We start from the raw sequence: 21,533 nt of genomic DNA, 5'->3' as shown, positions 1-21,533 counted from the left end.
TGGTACTACACTATAGTGTGCACCCCACCTCCGATCAAATAAAATGTAAGAGGCCAATTAAATGAGTTGAGATCAAAGGAGCTGTTAAGTGACATAGTGCCTTAGCCAATCACATGCCAGCATTGCGTGGGGCCCACAGTTTCAGAGTGCAGGCCCCACATAAAATGCTATCACGTGATTGGCTATGGCACTTAGCCATGGCACATAGCCTATCCCTGGATCCCTGCTCCAATTAAACTAGTCCCTAACCTAACGTTTTATGGTTGAAGTTTCTTGTAGTTTATGAACGGTCAGCTAGGTAATGCTAGTCCTTACATTTTCTTTAAACAAAAACAAAGCTGGTCCCTACCTATACATTATTGATAGAAAGAAGCGATGATCAGTTTCTTTCTGAGAGGGACTTTCCTTTTGGTTATGTGAAAAGCACTCAATATGTCAAACTTTGGAGTATTCAATGTATTATTTGAGAGAGGTGGTGGGTCATTCTAAAATAAGGTTGGCCATCCATAGTCACAGCTGAGGCGTGGGGCCCCCACAGTTATTATTATTATTATTAATTCTTCTCATTGTATCTCTTAGATACGAAGAGATGGAGTACTGAACAAACGTTCAGGGTTTATGAGTAGTTTTTGACGCGGATCCCATGGGGATCTTCAAGGGCTTGTTGTCCAATAGAAATCTTTTCTTGTCTAGTGCCACCGCGGGTCGAATGACAGCGGATCAGGTCCAAAGAACTGTTCAAGGCACCTTGGATGCCGTTCATCATGAAGATGATCAGAACCCAAAATCCAACAAAAATGGTAGTCCCCTGCTAGACGATCCCCACAAGAACTTTTGATGCCATTCACCTTCTGGATGAACGGTTATAAACATGAAACCCGTCTGCAGTTTTGGGTGTCATTCATCTTGATAGATCAGACCAAGGAGCCTTGGGCAGTTTTTGTCCAGGGGCTCCTTGGTCTGATCTGCTCCCCGGTCGGATTATCAGTCAGGTTTAGATGTCCTTTAGAAATTGGAAAGACTTAATTTACACGGTTTTGAATTTAATGGATGCAGGACCAAACTTAGAGTCTTTATTCCATGTAGAGTTATATGGGCAGTTGAATATGAACAACTGAACAAGTCCCATATATTCAGAGAAGATGTAGGGACGTCAGATTTGTGGCAACTTCTTGTTTTTCCAAGATTTGGAAGAAGCCTTCATTCCGTGAGGAATAGATTCATTCAACGACAGTATGCGATTGCCGTGTGCAGAAAGGTATGAATATGTTCATCAAATGATGTGTCATTGTTGATGTTCGGGCTATGCCTGTTCATTAAGTAGACTAGTTTATGGACCTCCAACATTTATTTTTACTACCTAGCATGGCATTTGAAGTTCATGAACTGGGTCATAGGACATTGGATGTTTCCAAACTAGATCATGGTTCACATTGCACCAAACACGCCACAGGTTGGCAGGAACTACGTAATTCATGCACTTGCCAACCTTCTGTTGGAGACATTTTTAGAAGAAAACCAACTTGATGACATTACTGTTAAGATTGGTTTTCATGTTGTTAAGATTTGTTTCCACGTTTATTTGTTTCCTCACGGATGATCTCCGAAGGATCATATCTGTATTTCTCATTGTAATTTTATTACTTTACCAGGTTGTCATCCGATTGTATAAAAAGGGCTATATATGCAAGATGTAAAATATATATAAAATATCTCATTTTTCCAATTAAGAGTTCCAATCGTTCTTCTTTACAATGATTTCTTTCAATCATTCTTCTTTACAACAATTTCTACAAATCGTTACTCAAGTGTAAGTGCAAATCGTCACATAGGTATTGCAGGCTGAGTGCAAATTGTTACGTGGTATTGCAGGCTGAGTGCAAATCGTCACATGGTATCAAAGCATTAAGATCCAGTCCCAGCTACTCATGTACGTCCATATTTTGTTTGGACGACTATGGGTAGAAGCTCACAGCCAGATCATCACTTCTTTTTGTTCTACCGTATCAGTCATCCTAGTCCTGACTTTGATTAATGGTGGCTGAAGAAAGTGGAGCAGGTACCACCCCGACGTCTTTAATGAATTTAAGTTCAGATGCAGTAAGTCCATATTATCTGCACCATTCAGATAGTCCAGGCTTAATCCTGGTTACTCAACTACTGGATGGTGACAATTACCCTACGTGGAGCAAGGCCATGACAATGGCGTTAAGTGCAAAGAACAAAGTCGGCTTCATAGATGGTACGCTACCCAAACCAGGCCCTTCTTCACCCGAATCATTGATATGGATGCATTGCAATCATATGATCCTCTCCTGGATTTTAAATTCTATCTCGAGAGAATTGGCCAATAGCGTCATTTACGCTACTTCGACTAAAGAAGTTTGGGATGATCTCAAAGAGAGATTCACTCAGTGCATTGCTCAGAGAATTAATCAAATTCAATCTACATTTGCAAAACATCAACAAGAATCTATTTTAGTTGCAACATATTTTACCAAGCTAAAAGGATAATGAGATGAGTTATCATCATATTCCCCCATGCCAGTATGCACTTGTGGAGCTGCTAGAAGTATGATCAAGCAACTCCATAGGGAATGAGTCATTCAGTTTTTAATGGGTTTGAATGATTCGTTTCATACAGTGAGAGGACAAATCCTGTTAATGGAATCATTACCTTCCATTGCAAAAACCTACTCGTTGATACTTCAAGAAGAGAAACAACAAGAAGCTCGACAGGGGTCTAGTCAATCAATGGACAGAGTGGCTTGTGCCGTGAATTCAAGATATGCAAATCGATTGTCTTCAAATAACTTTCAAAAATCAAAAAATCAAAATTGGAAGGGAAATAAAAAAACAGACCTGCGTGCTCTCATTGCAACAGAGTGGGACATGTGAAAGACAAATGTTATGTTCTTCATGGGTATCCTCCTGGACATAAACAGTATAATGTTAGTCAAAGAACCAGTGGAGCAGCAAACTCCACGTCACTTGATCATAGTGGTGTTGTTTCTAATGAAAAGACTCCCATTGGTGATTCGGTTAATAACTCAAGCTCAATGGTTCCTTCATTCACAGTAGAAGAATATCATCAGCTTATGGCTCTTCTTCGATAGAATGCTCCATCCGCAAATCTTACAGGTTTGTCAGTTTCTAACTCCGATTCACACTCAGGTAAGTGGGTTATAGACTCCGAAGCAAGCGATCACATGGTTGCTTCCCCAGAATTCTTATCACATTCCTTTCAAAATACTTCAGTTCCTCCAATCAAATTACCAAATGGTAATCTCATTCCAGTATCTCACATTGGTTCAACCACTTTAAACACCAATATGAACGTCCAGGATGTCTTGTGCATTCTCTCTTTTAGATTCAATTTACTTTCAGTTAATAAATTGACTAAGCAGCTCAATTGTTCAGTAACATGTTTTTCAAACTCTTGTCTTATTCAGGACCTACAATCAAAGACAACGATTGGAGCGGGTGAGGAAAAAGATAGATTGTATTACTTCAATCATTCTCTACCTATTCTATCAACATTATCGTCTCACCAAACCACAACACATCTTTGGCATTGGCGCCTCGGGCATCCATCTCCTTCTCGTATGAAAATTTTTAATAACTATGATGCTAGTATTCAGATGAATAACTTATGTCATTGTGAAATTTGTCCTAGAGCAAAACAATCAAGACTTGCTTTTTCGTTGAGTGGAATTGTCATAAAAAAATCATTTGATTTAATCCATTATGACATTTGAGGACCTTATTCTCAAGCTTCTTTAAATGGTGCTCATTATTTCCTAAGCATTGTTGACGACTTCTCTAGATGCACCTGGGTATATCTAATGAGATATAAGTTTGAAACTCAGAGTCTATTGAAATCTTATTTTTGCTTAATTGAAACTCAATATAAAGGCAAAATCAAAACCGTCAGAACTGACAATGGTTCTGAATTTTTTTCACATGAGATGCAAGAGTTTTTCTCCTCTCAAGGAGTGGTTTATCAACATTCGTGTGTTGCAACTCCTCAACAGAATGACGTTGTTGAAAGAAAGCATTGTCAGCTTCTCGAAGTAGCCAGAGCATTACGCTTTCAAAGAAATCTTCCTTTAAAATTTTGGGGTGAATGCATTTTAACAGCCACGTATCTTATCAATCGCACACCCTCTTCCAAATTGGGAGGCAAACCTCCGTTTGAGAAACTTTTTCAGAAAAAACCTAGCTACACAAATCTCAGGATATTTGGATGTTTGTGCTATGCTATCAACACTAGTGAAACCATGACGAAATTTGATCCTCGTGCCTCAAAGTGTGTTTTCCTTGGCTATGCTCATGGACAAAAAGCATACAAAGTTTTTGATTTAGAAAAAAATAAAATATTTTTTAGTCACGACGTTGTTTTTCATGAACAAATTTTTCCATTTCATAAGAGTAAAGAGATACCACCTAAACCGGTGCTGCCTATACCTCTTTTGGACCAGTATGACTCCTCTCATTCTGCCCCAATGACATCTCTAAAACTTCATTTAGAGCAATCTGCTTCATCTTCTGACACAATCCCTAGTTCTCTGCATACATCTGACAGCTCATTATCAACCCACTTACGACGGTCCACTAGAGACCGTCAGCCCTCTGTTCGATTGAAGGATTTTTACTATGCATCAATTCAATCCTCATCTCAACCATCATCAAAATCGATTGAAGGTACATACTTTCCTTTTTTAAATTTTGTTTCGTTTTCCAAATGTTTTTTGTCCCATAAAGCCTTCCTCACTACCATATCCCATGAAGTTGAACCCACATCATTCACTCAAGCTATGAAGCATTCCTGTTGAAGAGAGGCTATGGCTGCTGAAATTCGGGCATTTGAAGCCAACCATACTTGAACTATGACTGAATTACTACCAGGAGTCAAACCCATTGGAAGCAAGTGGATCTTCAAGATTAAGTACAAATCTGACAGGACCATTGAACGCTATAAGGCTCGGTTAGTTGCTAAAAGGTATTCCCAACAAGAGAGCCTCGATTATCATGAAACGTTTGCCCCTGTGGCAAAATTGACAACTGTTTGATGTCTTCTCTTAGTAGCAGCAACACAAACTGGATTCTTTAACAAATGGATGTGCACAATGCCTTCCTTCACGGCGATCTGGAAGAAAATGTTTATATGGCTCTACTGCCTGGATTTGCTCAACAAGGGGAGCCTCAGTGAGTATGCAAACCTCACAAGTCCTTATACGGGCTTAAACAAGCTCCTCAAAATTGGTTTGCCAAATTCTCTTCTGCACTCCTCACATTTGGTTTTCGTCAATCTCCAGCGGACTACTCCCTCTTTACTTTCCAAAAAGGTGATGCTTTCCTCGCATTACTTGTGTATGTTGATGACCTCATACTTGCTGGGAACAAAGCATGTGTCATACAAACAGTTAAGCAATACCTTCACAGTCAGTTTCATATAAAGGACTTGGGCACTTTAAAATATTTTTTGGGCAATCGAGGTTGCTCGCTCAAAAGAAAGTATCATTCTATCTCAAAGGAAATATGCTATGGAATTACTTGATAAAACCGGTTTATTAGTAGCTAAACCTGTCAATGTTCCTATGAAACAACGCCAACACCTCACAAGTAATGAAAGCAAAGTATTGCATGACCCAACCTCATATCGATGGCTTGTTGGGCATGTCATCTATTTGACCCTAACTCGGCCTGATATTTTTTACTCAGTCCACATCCTAAGTCAGTTCATGCATACTCCTCAACAACCTCACATGGATGCCGCTCTTCGAGTCGTTAGATACTTAAAGCGTCATCCAGGTCAAGGACTGTTTCTATCTTCCTCCTCTTCTCTTTAGATTCATGCTTATTGTGATTCTGATTGGGCTGCGTGTCCGAAAACTAGATGTTCAGTGTCTGGCTATTGCATTCTATTGGGCTCTACACCAATGTCGTGGAAGACCAAGAAACAACCTACTGTGTCCAGATCATCTGCGGAGGCAGAATATCGAGCCATGGCAAATACGGTTTGTGAGATTACTTGGCTTCACCTTCTGCTCCTATCTCTCAGGGTTTCTCATGATTCACCCATAAATATCTATTGCGACAATCAAGCTGCACTTCATATTGCGGCAAACCCAGTGTATCATGAACGTACAAAACATATCGACATTGATTGTCATATTGTTTGCGAGAAACTGTGTACATGACTCATTCATATTGCTTATGTCCACACTTTAAGTCAGCTTGCTGATATGTTTACCAAGCCTTTTGGACACGATATATTTGTGAGATTGACTTTCAATCTGAGCCTTCGTGATCTTCATGCTCCAGATTGAGGGGGAGTGTTAGGATTGGTTTTCATATTGTTAAGATTTGTTTCCACTTTTATTTGTTTCCTCATTTGACGGATGATCATCGGAGGATCACGGATGATGGATCACGTTTGATTCTGTTTCCTCATTTCCTCAAGATAAGCATATCTGTATTTTCCATTGTAATTTTATTACTTTACCAGGTTGTCATCCGATTGTATAAAAGAGGTTGCATATGCAAGATATAAAATATATATATAAAATATCTCATTTTCCTAATTGAGAGTTCCAATTGTTCTTCTTCACAACGATTTCTTCCAATCGTTCTTCTTTACAATGATTTCTACAAATTGTTACTCAAGTGTAAGTGCAAAACATGACATAGGTATTGCTGGCTGAGTGAAAATCGTCACATGATATTGCAGGTTGAGTGCAAATCGTCACAATTCCATATGTTTTCCTGTACACGCTAGTTTGGTGCAAATCTTGGCACATTCGACGATGAAATCTAGAATTCACGAATTTGTTGAAGTTTTATATTATTCCAAACTCAATTTTAGTTAGTTTGGTAAAATACTTTAAGGCAGTGAACTTGGTCATGCGCTCTTTTTTCTAGAGAAGACAGATTAGAGTTCCCAAACCTGGTGTATTTCATGTGGAACAAACTTGACCTAGGATGGCAGAAACGCAGAGAAGACAAAATTGGTCAGGTTAATACCATAGAGACATTGGATATTGCTCATATTTCTGGTCTCGATTAACAATATTCCAGAATGGCGGGTCAGAATCGTGTGGTCACACATTATGCTAGACGTTAAAGGTCACGAACTTGGTGACATCTCATGTGATGCCAAATGAGTCCCAAAGTTGAAATGAAGCAGCTGAAAAGTTGAATACCATGATTTTGGTCACAAAGCATAAGAAACTCTTTAGAGTTCACGAACTTGGTCACATTTCGTGCGATGTCAAATGAACCCAGAAGTTTCAATAGATTGTTGAAAAGTAATCATGAATTTGGCCACCCTTAATTGGCATGGACAGTGTTCACGAACTTCTTGTCATTTGTTGCAGATGCCAAACGGAATCCAATGTAGCAAATATCATAGCATCAATGGGTCTGATTGATTAACATGAGGTGAGGGTACTGGGAGGATGATTGATGACTGATGAGAGACGTCCATGGTGTTGTCATGGGCTTCACTATCACGCGGATGTGAGAGGTGATGGGTGTGGTCAAAGAAAAGAATAGGGGGCAGGCCACCGTCCAGGCTTTGTAGTAAACGATAGCGGCGCCCACACCGTCACTCCAATGCCACCGCTACTGCAATGTGGTGGGGAGGTTGACACCTCTCTTCTCCAGTCTCTTTACCCCTCCAACTAGCCTGCAACTAATATTGTCTCTCTCTCTCTGCTTGAGCTCATAATTGGTGTATGTGGGATTTGCTTTTCCTTTTATTGTTTTCTCTGTCTTGCCACGAAAACCACGGCGTTCTTATTCAATATATTCTTCTTTTTTCTCGTCTCACTAACTTTCAAGACATTTTTTCTGCTTTCATAGGTCTGTAAGATTTGTCGGTTGTGGATTTGGATTTTTTCAAACGTTGTCCTGTGCATCTAGTTATGTCAGAGAGAGAGAGAGAGAGAGTCTTGGTTGAATTAGTCTCAGCCAAGCCAGATTTGTCAGATCCCAGCTGTCTGTACGTCTCTTAGAAGCTTGTCCAAGATTAGATGAAACACGGCAGACAGAACTAATGTTCTGTCTAACAACTTAATTACATTGTTTTTTTTTTTTGGACAAGAAGTTGTGTTTGTTGGGTTCCCTGTTTGATTTTTATGCTGTGCAGACAACTTGAACACATGATGGATAATGGGTCAGCTAACTTCCTTTTGAATGGTACGACTCAATCGGTCTCACCATAGGAGTGTTTTAACATGTTTATTAAGGATTTTAGTCTTGGATTACATCTAAATACTAAAAAATGTTTAAAATATAAATAATTTGAAAAAAATAAGAATTGATATATTTTTTATATATAAATGCTTTAATCGGTGTGATATTAGATCTAATTATGAAAGTTTATCAAAAAATTATGAATTTTAGCTCCAAATATGGATTTCAAAATGAATCCAAGTACCAAAAAATGTTTAAATTTTGGGTAATTTGAGAAAAAATGAGAATTCATATTTTTTATATACAAATAAAAAAACTATAAATAAATCATAAAACCCTAAAATACAAGAAAAGAAATCATAAATAAACCAAAAAACCCTAAACTACAAAAAACTAAATAATAAATAAACCATAAAATCAAATAAACCATAGATAAATCATAAAATTAAATATAAAAATCCCTATTTCAAACCCTAATAAAAAAACCGAAGAAAAACAATTTTAATCAAATACAAGAAAAAACCTAAGCAAAGTAACTATAAGAAACCCTAATCAAATAAGAAAACCTCATCAAATCAAAGAAAAACCCTAATTAAAGATATTTGATTCAAAGCCCCAATTAAAAAAAAAACTTAACCAAATCAAAAGAAACCCTAATAAAATTAAATATTAAAAGTCCTAATTAAAGAAATTTGATTCAAAGCCCTAACAAAAGAAAACTCTTATTTAGAGTATATATTAAGAGAGAGAAAAGGGGTAGACCCCTAATTAGAATTAGAGAAGAATATATATATATATATATATATATATATATATATATATATATATATATATATATATATATATATATATATATATATATATATATATATAGAGAGAGAGAGAGAGAGAGAGAGAGAGAGAGAGAGAGAGAGAGAGAGAGAGAGAGAGATGGGGGGTAGACCCCAACCACCCAAGTTTTTTTTTTTTAAGCCGTGTATCCTGCATCCCTATTCCCAGTGTAACAGGGGGTGGGGTGTCCGTTCCACAAGCACGCCATGAGTCTGGAGTTTGATGCGAAACCTTCCGCATGATGCGCATAACGTGCTATCAAACACCCCCTTGTTTTCAAACTGGACAGTGTCTAAACTAGGATATACTCTAGTGATATCTTGGCCAAGAGTCGGCACAAATACAATAGGTTGGCTTTGCTTCGTGAACTTTGATTGGCTCTAAATGGGAGAAGATCCAGCAATCGGGGCTGAGTAATTTATACAAAGTACTTGTTTCACACAAAACACAGGAAATTACCCAACGATCTTTTTACAAAGTGTTTTTTTCCATGTCAGCTGTGTTTTGTGTTGCCCGAGTATTTTATAAAGTACTCAACCCGATCACTGGATCATGCCTCAATCTAAATAAATGAGTTTTGCCGCAACCACTAGTCAACTCGGCTCCGAGTTTGGGTTCAGGCTTGAACAAGAGCAGACTCCGATCAGGCGTATCTCAAGTCATCAAACCATGATTACCACAATTCGTGTTAGATCCAGTACTGTCCAAGTTGTCCAAACCTTGCCTGGATTGTGGTCCGGATCCAGGTCATAGACTGACAAATACTGGGTCTGGGACTGCGTGATAAACCTTAGCTTAGCAGACCTAAGGGTGAAATGGCGCAAGTACAGCTGGGTTGAGTTGGCCTAACCAGGATATGCCTGCTAGCACTGAATAACCTCAGGATCAATTGTGGGCCCACTTGGTGCCATCCATGTCATGGATCACAACTAAGCCATCCCATGTAACCACATCATTGTGATAAGGACCTCCTGGGCAGGTTGGACCTGGACACCCAGATGGGTTGAACAAGTCGATGGGCGTGAGACATTTTCATCTGGATTATTAAGACCTGCTAAGACACGATGGACACGGGTGGACCTAGGCTGGCCACTCAATCCTAAAAGTCTTATCTATAATTGGACTTCTGAATCACGTTACGTTTCTAGGAGTTAATGTTGAAGATAACCTTTGAAGTAAACCTCTAGAAGGAAAATGAAAAAGTAAAAGATAGAACTAATTAAAAGACTATAAGCTAAGACTTTAGGTATCGGAAAATGAATGATATACTGCAAGCACTGCAAGTCTGCAAGCCGTGTCATGCCAGCCAAGACTGTCAGGGTGGAGAGTCTCAAGCTGTCCCCTGAGCCAGTGAGCCCCATGCAGGCCAGTTGGGGTCCGGTGTGTCCGTATCTGTATCGGCCCTGAATCGTTTGGCCAACGAATCGGGCTGATACTGATTCTCAAGTGAATCATTCTGAATGGGCTAAAAAATATTTCATATCAATCAGAATATGACACGTGTTACAACCATTAAAATAATATTTTGAAGCATTTTTTTTATATTTATTAAAAAAATAATCGATTTTGGTTAGTATCGTGTCAATTTTTTGCCGGTACCATGTAGGCGGATACTGAAAACATTGCCTTAAAGTTTTGACAAAATTTGAAATGCTCTCTTAGCAAGAATAACTAGTGTTTGAGTTTTTATTAAAAAATAATTTATTTTCGATTAGATGTTAAAAACTGTCTCTTTAAATTGACAACTAGTGTTTGATTACTCAATTTTATTATATTTTGTCGGTGAAGAGATGCATTTCAAAAGTGACTTTGTCAGTTATGAGTCATCTTTGATTGAACTTGAAGTGATCCTTTGGGATCTTCAACCGTCAATTCTATGCACGGAAGACTGGCTGGGCTATATCTCTCGGCTTGGTTTTGGAGTCTATATATTTTTCCTTCAGTCAGAAATCATTTGGAATTTCACCAAACAGGTGTGCTAACTAAAGTCTCCTTGAGATTGAAATTCAGTTAAAATGTAGCATCTGGATTGGTAGGTAGCAACACCATTTGGTATTTTAGGTTCTTACCAATGTTATCAGTATCCGTGCATATCCACACAAATTCAATAAGCTGCAGGCCTGAATTGCCTATTTTTAATAAATGTAAAAAAATACCAAAAAATACTTTTAATATTATTTTAAAATATTTTATTGTTTTTAACACATATATTTTTTAAAAAAAATTTCAGTCCATATAGAACGATTCAGTTGAGTATCGGTGGCCCAACCATTCAGGGCCGATACCCATACTGACAATATTGGTTCTTACGGGGTAGGGAGTTCTAGCTAGAGTGACAGTTGAGGTTATGCCCACTGGCTTGCTTAAAAAGGAAAAAGAAAAAAGAAAAAAGCCACTTATTAACAATAAAAAAACATAAAGAAAAATATAAGGAAAAAGGCATAAAAAGTGACAAAATATAAAAATTAGGTGACTTTTACCAAGAAAACAAAAAACATACATATTAAAACCACAATTCTCACTATCGGGGTTTTCTTAACAAATGAAGAAAACCATAAATTAAAAAACTTTTTTTCACATTAAGATCTTAGGAAAAATAGCAATATATTTTTATTTAAAAATTTAATAAAATCTATAAATATAAAAACATTAAAATACAAAAATATGTAAAAAATATATTTTTGTAAATATCAGAAAAATTACATGATAATATTTCAATAAAATGCAGTAGGTGATTTTTATCATGTTTTTTCTCAAAATTATATAGGTCTTCCAAAGAAAGGGTGAGATAATTGCAATAAAATTTTGAATCTCGAATTTCTCTGTATATTTTCCAAAGAGTAGAGTGATCTATTTATAGGACTTTGAATATACAAAATTACAAGGAACTGTGTATACGAAAATACATGAAGTATAGTTTTGATGGGATACGATAGTCTTGAATTATCGTTTTATCAGAAAATGATAATCACTGATTATCATTTTCTGATAGATCTTATCAGAATCGATAGTAGTCGTATGTTGAACTCTTTAGCTGATGAAGCTTTATGAAACTGGTAGCAGCCGTAGGATATAATCTTCAGTGTTCCAATGTATTATGAATACTGGAAGCCACATTTGATTTATCTGGAGGTAAGTCACAATGCTTTGAAAATTCGTAATTTCTCAAAACTACATTTGGGTTATCTGAAGCCGGATTCTTATCATGCCCCTCCAAGCTCATCGTGGGATCAACCGTGCGGAGCTTGGTTCTAAGAGAAGCAAACCATGAAAATCAAAGTGGTTTAGTTAGGCTGTCGGCCAACTGATCAGAGGAGTGGATGAAACGAACTTGAAGATGTCGTTTTGCACATAATCGTGAACAAAGTGAAAATCAATTTCAATATGTTTAGTACGGGCATGAAAAACTGGATTGGCAGCGAGGTATAAGGCTCCAAGATTGTCACACCATAGAATAGGTGGCGAAGAGGACCCATAATCGAGCTCGTGGAGGAGAGAGTTGAGCCAAAGTAAATTCGATGCATCGCAGGTGAGAGATTTGTATTCAGCTTCAGTACTGGAACGGGCGACAATTCGTTGCTTGCGAGAGGACCAAGAGACTAAGTTGGTCCCTAGAAACACGGCAAAACCACTCATAGACTTGCGATCATCAATATTGCCAGCCCAATTAGCACCAGAGAAGGCACTGAGTTGGTGAGAAGAGGACCGTGAGAGGAACAAGCCATGATGAATTGTTGCTTTGATGTAGTGTAAAATACGTTTAACAGCAGACCAATGAGCAACCTTGCGCTGGTGCATATATTGACAAACTTTATTGATTGCGAAGGCAATGTCAGGTTGCGTAATGGTGAGGTATTGAAGTCCACCCACAATGTTGCGATAAAGGGTGAAATCATGGAACAATGGAGCATCATCCTTAGATAATTGAGCTGTGGCACTCAAAGGAGTAGAGACGGGCTAGGCATCAACCATGGTAGCACGATGAAGTAAATTTAGTGCATAGGCATGCTGAGAGAGAAGAAGGCCTGAATAACCATAAATAACTTCAATGCCAAGAAAATAATTCAGACGTCCAAGGTCTTTGATAGAAAAGGCAAGACTAAGCTGTCAAATGAGTTGCTTAATAGAAATTGCGGAGCTGCCAGTAATTATAATATCATCAATATAAACCAATATACAAAGAGCTAGTCCATGATCTTAAAGAATAAACAATGAAACATCAGAGAGAGAAATGTGAAACCTGTAGACTAGAGATAAGTGTTGAGTCGTTGATACTAGGCACGAAGAGCTTGCTTGAGAACATACAAGGCTCGATCGAGCTTACATACTTAGTGAGGAAAAGCAGAATCTTCAAAACCAGATGGTTGTGCCATATAAACTTCTTCAGAAAGAAGGTTGTTCAAAAAAGCATTATTAAAATCCAACTGATGGATAGGCCAGCCTAATGAAACCACGAGAGTAAGAACAACACGAATGGTGGTGGGATTGACAATGGGACGGGATGTCTTACAAAAATCAACACCTTCCTCTTGATGAAAGCCCTTAGCAATGAGACGGGCCTTGTAACGAGCCATAAAACTCTCATTATGCTGTTTGATGTGAAAAAACCCATTTGGAGCCAACAATGTTATAATAAGGATGGGGAGGAACAAAGTCCCAGGTGTGCTTGAGATGAAGGGCGTGAAACTCCTCTTCCATAGCTGTGCGATAGTTAGAGTCAAGGTTGGCTTGTTTGAACATGGTAGGTTCGGGGGTAAGAAGAACAAAGCTGAAGCAAGAGAGAGATAAAGGATGGCAGGTAGTGGTGAAAGCACGAGGTTTAAGAGAGTTGGTCATGGAACATGTGATCATAGGGTGGGTGTGATCAGGTAGGCAAGTGACAAGATTCAGAAATAGGGGAGGAAAATGCAGGTGGGTCGGTGATAGAGGTCACAGACGAAAAAGGAGTATATGAAGGATGTGAATGGTCTACAAGTACGATGGGTGGTGAGGGGGGTGGAGGTAGAGGGTGTAAGACCCGCGATTTTTCTGAGAAAATGCATTGTATGATGTGATTCTGTGATAAATCTTTTTGGTATGGTTACGAGGTTTTCCCGCACACACACACACACACACACACACACACACACATATATATATATATATATATATATATATATATATATATATATATGTGTGTGTGTGTGTGTGTGTGTGTGTGTGTACATATATACAAAACCCTAATGTATACACATATAGATGTATGAATTAATACGAATGCAAATCCACAATACATTAATTGTCGAAACCCTAAATTCAATTCAAATGATATAAGGTTAACCGGATCTAGAATCGAATAATTCAAATCATGTCAAAATCCTATTATTTTATGTGAATTAATGGAGAATGTATATCAATAAGGTATGGGTTATATCAGAGATAATTTTCACAAAGGATGGAAATTAAAAATACACTTGGAAATTCTAGTTATAATTGGGAATTTAATCATAATTTTCTTCATTTATGTCTTAGATCCGACTAGGGGGGTTGACCCAAGCCCTTGGTCGACCCCTATTTGTATTTTTGGACAGCCCTAGACCAGCTGGTCAAGGGTTGACCAAGCTGGGCGATGGTATGGAGGTAAGTTCTATGAGTCTTTTGGAAAGAGTGCCACAGATTGGCCAAGTGGGCGGTGCCCATGGCAATCCTGTAATCCCTTTGGAGGCTCATAATGAGCCATGCGCTGAGCTCAAGACCTCATGATGATGTTTTGGGCATCATCACGAGGGTGGTGTGCCATTCCAAGAGATGCATGGGGCTGCACCCCATAGTATTTATGATATGCTTTTTTGTGATTTTCAAAAAGAAGAATTCAAGTGGTGGAGTTGGGCGGCCATGCATGACAATTACAAATTTGCCATGGCATGGAGGGGCGTGAAACACTCCCAGCCCTCCATCTTCCCAAGACTAAATCCTAGCCACTCCATGTGATTCTCTTGCATTTAAAAGCCTTCAAGAAAGAGAGAGAGCCAAAATTTGTGATTCTCTCTCTCTCTCTCTCTGTCCCTCTCATTCTTCTTCTTTCTCTCCACAACCATGTGAGTATCTGTGTGTTGCTAGGGTGTGTTGTGCAACCCTTTGGTGAGGGAAGCTCTCAAGCTAGTAGCTGATTCCCTCTCCTACATTTTCATCCGAAAACCCAAGGTGAAGATTTTCAATGTTGCTTTTCCATTTTTCTTAGAGTTTGGCATATGGAATGAGAACACGTGAAGCCAATGGTATCCTTGTGCATCCGTTGCATGCACGGATCCTTGGCGGATTAGTGGGTTTTATTTGATTAATGTTTGTTGTGCTTCATCACTTTTGAACACCCACTCACTTAATATATTTTTTTTTCATCCACATTCTTCACATGATATTTTATTTGTTTTTACAATGCTTGCTTCTTGAGGCCTGGAGTAAAGCTTTAAACCCCTCCATTTCACTCCATGAAGTGTGAGGGACTTTAAGCTACTTGTTTTTCCTTCGTTCCTTGCAAAACAAAAAACGCCTTCTTGTTCTTCTTTTTTTCCTTCTTTTCTTTTTAGCCTTGCTCATGTGAGTTTTATTTTGTTGTTTCCTTCTTTTTTGGTTGGAGTTTGCCTCGTCCTAAGCAATTTCTCTTTGATGTGGTGTTAAGCAAGGTCCGCTTGGTGGGCCTTGGAAGTGCTGGAGCGATCGGTCTGGGCTTGCTCGTAGCCCACTCCAGCCGCTGCCTCCTTTTTCTTCCCAGGACGCAAGCAACCCCTTTTTGCCCTCTCTTCTTTTTTTTTTCTTTGCTCGTGGCTGAGCTGCAGCAGCACCCTCAGCCAGAGCCTGCTATAGCTCCCTGACCCTCAGTCTGATTGGTTTGAACCACCCTGGTTCAGACCTGTCAGGGTGTTCCTTGGCCAAGCAGGGACTCGGCTGGGGCACCCCCCACCCTTCTTTTTGGAGAGCCTTGTAAGGGCTAGATCTGGGTGCAGGCTGTACCCGAGTTGTATTTTGAAGGCAAGCCTCTTTTGTGCGGGCCCATGGCCTGCATCCTCCTGGGTTGTACTTAGCCAAAAGCACCCTGGTTTGAACAAGGGTTCGACCAGCTGCTCCCAGCTAGGCCCTTGGTGCGGCAGCAGGGCACCGGGTGCTAGTGCACCCAGGTGGCCTAGCCGGCCACAGTTTTGGCCCTTAGACCAGACTGCACTCTGTGTGTAGCACATGGTCTAAACTTTTGGGTTCAGACCAGGGTCCCTTGTGACCCCTGTGGTCTGGTCGTTTGCTTTGCTGGAATGCCGGGCGATTCCAGTCCGGTGCGGTTCTAGTGAGGTTTTTCCCTCTGCAGCACCCACCTTGTCTAAACCACCCCAGTTCAGACCAGGGCAAGGGTGAGCCCACCTAGGTCTGGTTCCATCTAAGCAAGGCCAGGGTGAGATCTTCTAGATGTTCAACCACCTAGCCCGCATTGTCTTTTCCCTTGCCGCAATTTGTTATGAAAAAAAAGAAATAAAAGAGAAAAGAGTTTTAAAAAGAGAAAATAATATAAGAAGCATAGAACCTGTGGTTTGGAAGTCCCGTGTTTGCTGTTCTGTAGACACTCAATTTGGACACTTGGCACAAATGGTGCATGTCCAGACCCATGGTCTGTGTGTGGCGCTCCAGAATTTCTACTCGGAAAAAAATCCTTTGGATTTTTAGGTAAATTCTTTTTTTTTTGAAAACCAGAGAGCACAAGTGCGGAAAACTGAAAGGGAAAGACAAGTGGAAACTCTGGGCGAGCTACATGGAACAACAATATTAAAGAGACAACTTTTTTATTAAATACATTTACAAGTGTACAATCTCATTCCCTTATACAAAAACCGAAACTGCCAAGATCCATCGACTGCCAGAAGTGTGGGTTCAGAGTCCGCTGCAGCACATCGAGCCGCATCGCACGCCTAAGCAACCTGTATCCCCATAAAACAAGGTCAGTACTCTTTCGAGTTGGTGAGACAAACCAAACACAATATACCAAAGTGTAGAAAACGAAGTAGAGCTATACATGACATACATGGCATGCACATTTACAATAATTAATCAGCTATAGCATGAGCAAGAGTACAAAATTATAAGTGGAAGTAACTAGCAGGAATTCATGAACGGTGGCTACGCTACTTCATTTCACAATCCATATCAACTGGTAAAGCATGCATCAAGGAACTTAATTAACCAATGTGCTGTGATCGGTGTCAGGTAAGTGCGAGAAGGACAAGTACAAGTCAATTGAAAGGTAACAAACTGTAGTAACTGTAACAAGTGCTGGAAACGAACAAGCAACTAGAGCAGTCGTACAACAAATAACTAAAACAACCAATCTGAACGGCAATGAGAGCTAATCAGCAAGCAACTATAGTAACAATTGTAATAACGGTAAAGCAGACACAAGGTCGTAACAAACTGTACCAAGTACTGAATAACAAGACAACCAAAGTAACAACTGATCAAGAACGGAAACTAAAGCACAGACTAGAGAACAAGTAAAGTACAATTATAGTAAGTCAGCTGATTGGTTAGTCTTTAAGTTCTTCTGATTACTCCTTCGGGTACGCGAAGGAACCTCGCATTCTGTGAGACATGCACCCGACGTTTGTTATTAATGTTCTAGTGTGGTAACCGGGGAAGCTACAAACCAAGTTCAACCTCATGCGAGCAACACACAACTAGGAGAAAATACTCGTATAGGGAAGGATTGCAATCCATACTACTGCAGTAGTGAGGTCCTAAAAAGGTAACTTCGACCTCCCTAACTCTGAGTGACTGAAGGCTAAAGGGCGCTACGGCTCCTGTCAAAACACGTGTCGTAGTAACGACAAGTCACTCAGGGCTGTACCATCCACCTTCTCCCAAGGTGAACCGTTTTGTGAATGGGACGAAGCCGGTTTATCTTTCTTAGGCTCATTATTCAGTCATACCTCACAATGAGGAATTTGCCTCGTGGTCCCCGCAGGGTATGCAAAACGAGGACTTGGCCTGCCCATTCACGTACTCAGCCTCACGCGGCCAACAGAGCACACTGCTCATGAAAGCAGTCACAACACCATATTATTTATTTCTTATTCAGGGTATATCACACAAGAGTCCACACAACACAAGGGCCACTGCCCGAAGACTCTAACTGAGCCCATATCAAGTCATATCATTATTCATACCCTATGGTGTTATATTTCCATTTCATGAAGTAAGGGCATGTGGTGCGCTTACCAAAGCCTCAAGCAAAGTACCTCCTCAGGGTACGCACTACTCAACAACTGTGTCAGGGTGTGCCAAGTGCAAAGTGTAAGAATATCACAAGTTCTATCTTTTGCACAAATGCAACCACAAAGGTATTATATATAACATCTCTGAGAGACAGATAAGTGTACAAGCAAATACACATTCATATGCATATGATATTTCATCAATATTCTATTGCGTAAAGCATTGTCTCTAAACATTAACAATGGCACTCGCATATCCACAAACAAGGCAAAACAGTACGAGTATGTACTGAACAATCAAGTGTGACCATGCATCGCAATTCAATGCAATAGTACGAACTAAGCGAGTATATCTTAAGTGCGAGTAGTCATACATGAGCAGAATACCACAAGTATACAAACAAGCTAATTCAACATTGTAGAGCAACTTGCCTCATAATAAGATAGTTAGAAACATGTGGCCACGGTAAAACCGCTCTCGAACAAATCGAGACAACATACAAAGCATGTATCTTTAATATAAGCGAGCTCATCTCGCAAAGTGGGTCTACAACTCGAAAATGACATGCTAAGGAGATTTACGACAAGCATACACAGAGTATCATCGTACAAACATTCGCATCTCATGAATCTCGCGACTATACAACGAGGGACACATACCTCAAAAGGAGTGCAATAGCCAAGTGTCATGAACACGTAGGAAAAGACACATTGTTCGAATCATCAAACCAAAGCCTCCAAATAATCTAATTTCATGCAAACTAATACGCACACGGTTACAGGGAATCGTGTCACACATAAGTGTTCACATGCTTTATATTTGGCAACCCACACATAACAGAGAGTGCTAACTCCAATGTATTTATCGTAACAATGCACACATAACAAAATACATATTTAACTATTTACTATTGCCATCACGGCGGCGACAGAGACAATCGTTGTTAACGAGTAAAGTGGCAACTATGTCGTGCAATGGGGAAGGTACGACTAGTCAACTAGCTATCTCGTACAAAGGACTACGAAACTACAATGACGAAGCTCGAACATTTGCTGCATCGAAGCCGCAACAGCAACAACCCAATCGGGTTGTAACAAGGCCAAACTCTCGCCTAAAACCCGCAGCATCATCCAGCTAGAAGGCAGCCCAAGTACTATAGCTGCACAACTCGGGAATGAAGTCTCCAACACTATAAAGGTGATACTGCTATGCGGACCCATGCCGCCCATTGGTCTAGACAATGGTACAAACCTAGGTAGCAGGTTCATCAGGTCTTGTCTTGTAGGCACTAATGCAACCTCTTAGGCTGGGGTCCGGAACTCTCTATCGAAGTGGGAAAACAAGACAAAAAGGGAAGAGAATCCAACAACTGTGTTGGAACAGTTCCCAAAAAGGGGTAGGTGATCTTACCTACCACACCGATGAAAAAGGCACTGCGCTCACACACGCAAGCCTGGTTTGGGCTATGCTGCCGAATTGTGACATCACCCACAACGAGGTGAAAGCAAACCAGTCGCAGCAAGGGTCTAACTAAGGAAAGAGACAAAGAGGGACAACCAGCCACACTGTCCCGCAATCCGCATACTACTGGGACTGAATCCCCTGGACCAAATGGGTTTGGCCCAGAAAGAACTATCAAGGATAGTCATGGCAACCAGAAGAGGTATGCATCACAGAACATAAAGTTATTGATGTAATATCGTGAAGTGTGTAAGGATACACGTAGATACGTATGTGCACCATGCCACCAGTGCGAGAACTAGTCAAGCGACAATGCCAACCATTGTACGCTATGATGAGATGGTTAGAAACATTTGTCATGGTAAGGTGTGACTCAGAGGCTGTGCCAAGGTTCATAACCATGCATTCGCAACTACAAGCGAGCTCATCTCGCTAAGTGGGGCCATTGCCCGCAACAAGACTCGCCAAGGAGTTCTAACAGTCGTATAAGTCTCATAAGACTGCGACTACAACATAAGGGTGCCTCAAACTCCCTCCATACTAAGGTAAAACCGTGAGGTGTGCCAATGTGATAGTGCATTCAAATGTCACCAGGGTGGACATATGATAGCATTCATGAGAGCAAAGCTTAAATGCTCGAGTGTGTACAACTACGTTACGTGACATTATCAAGATACATTTAAATCATTGAGTTATGAAGTGTCAAGGATATATACATATATAACAAGGGTGGTGCCATACTTGAAATAATTCATTCAACAGGTAACATACATTCTCAATTCCGCAACCACCTTATTTATCACGAGGCATTAAACAAGACATCGTTTGCGAACACTCCCTGCTCTATGCAAAGACGACCACACCCGCAACGGGGGTGAAACAATACTACAATAATTAATGGTTTTCACCATTCACTACGTATACATATCTACGCATGCACCCCTATATCCATGTAACTTGCATTGAACAACGACCACTCACACACGCCGCACAAGTTATGATTAATCCATGTACTTGTGGACTCGTTGGGATATTGGATCCCGTACAGATACGCTTGCAGCCCCTTTGGATGCAGCTCGAAGGTTTTGCTAACAAGGCTAGAAGCTCGGCGATGAAGGTAGAAAAATACATACAATATTTCTTCGGCCAACAAGTACAATACATTGAGTCACAATGAGTCAAAACTATAACGTTGTTGGGGTATTGGACCCCATGCTGCCTAAGTACCTGCAGCCGCGTAGGCTGCAGCCCAAAGGCCCACTCTCAACTCTCTAGGGCTCGACAAAAGGAACATAAATATGTATATGTATATATATAGATATACATATATACACTAGCTGCCAACACCAAAAGGGGGTGGCAGCGAACCTGACAGCGAGGCGGCTGCATTCCGTGCATAGGCTGGAGTCTGTCCAAAACAGACCCATGCCAAGGTCTAACATATATGTGCGTAGACGTGACGAGGAATATAAAGATGGGACTGGGTAGGATCAAAACAAAGATAGCCTTTATGATGAGAGGCATAGCCAAGAAAAATACAGGCGGTAGTCTAAACCAAAAATTTGTTGGTGCGGTATAGAGTGAGGAGAGGATAACAACAGGCTTCAAAGACATAGAGATGGCTATAGTCGGAGGGTTTATGAAAAAGAAGCTTATACGAGCTTTTTCAGTTAAGGACAAGAGTCAAAAGACGGTTGATAAGATAGACCGTTGCTCGAAAGGCATCAACCTAGAAAGACCCAGACAATGAGAAATTATGTAACAGGCTCAAGTGAGTTTCAACAATATGCCAATGTTTGCGCTCAGCAAGG

The sequence above is a fragment of the Nuphar pumila genome, chromosome 12 (genome assembly GCF_984573655.1).
Source record: "Nuphar pumila chromosome 12, dmNupPumi1.hap1.1, whole genome shotgun sequence".
NCBI classification, from domain to species: Eukaryota; Viridiplantae; Streptophyta; class Magnoliopsida; order Nymphaeales; family Nymphaeaceae; genus Nuphar; species Nuphar pumila.
Note: the sequence above shows the minus strand (reverse complement) of the source record.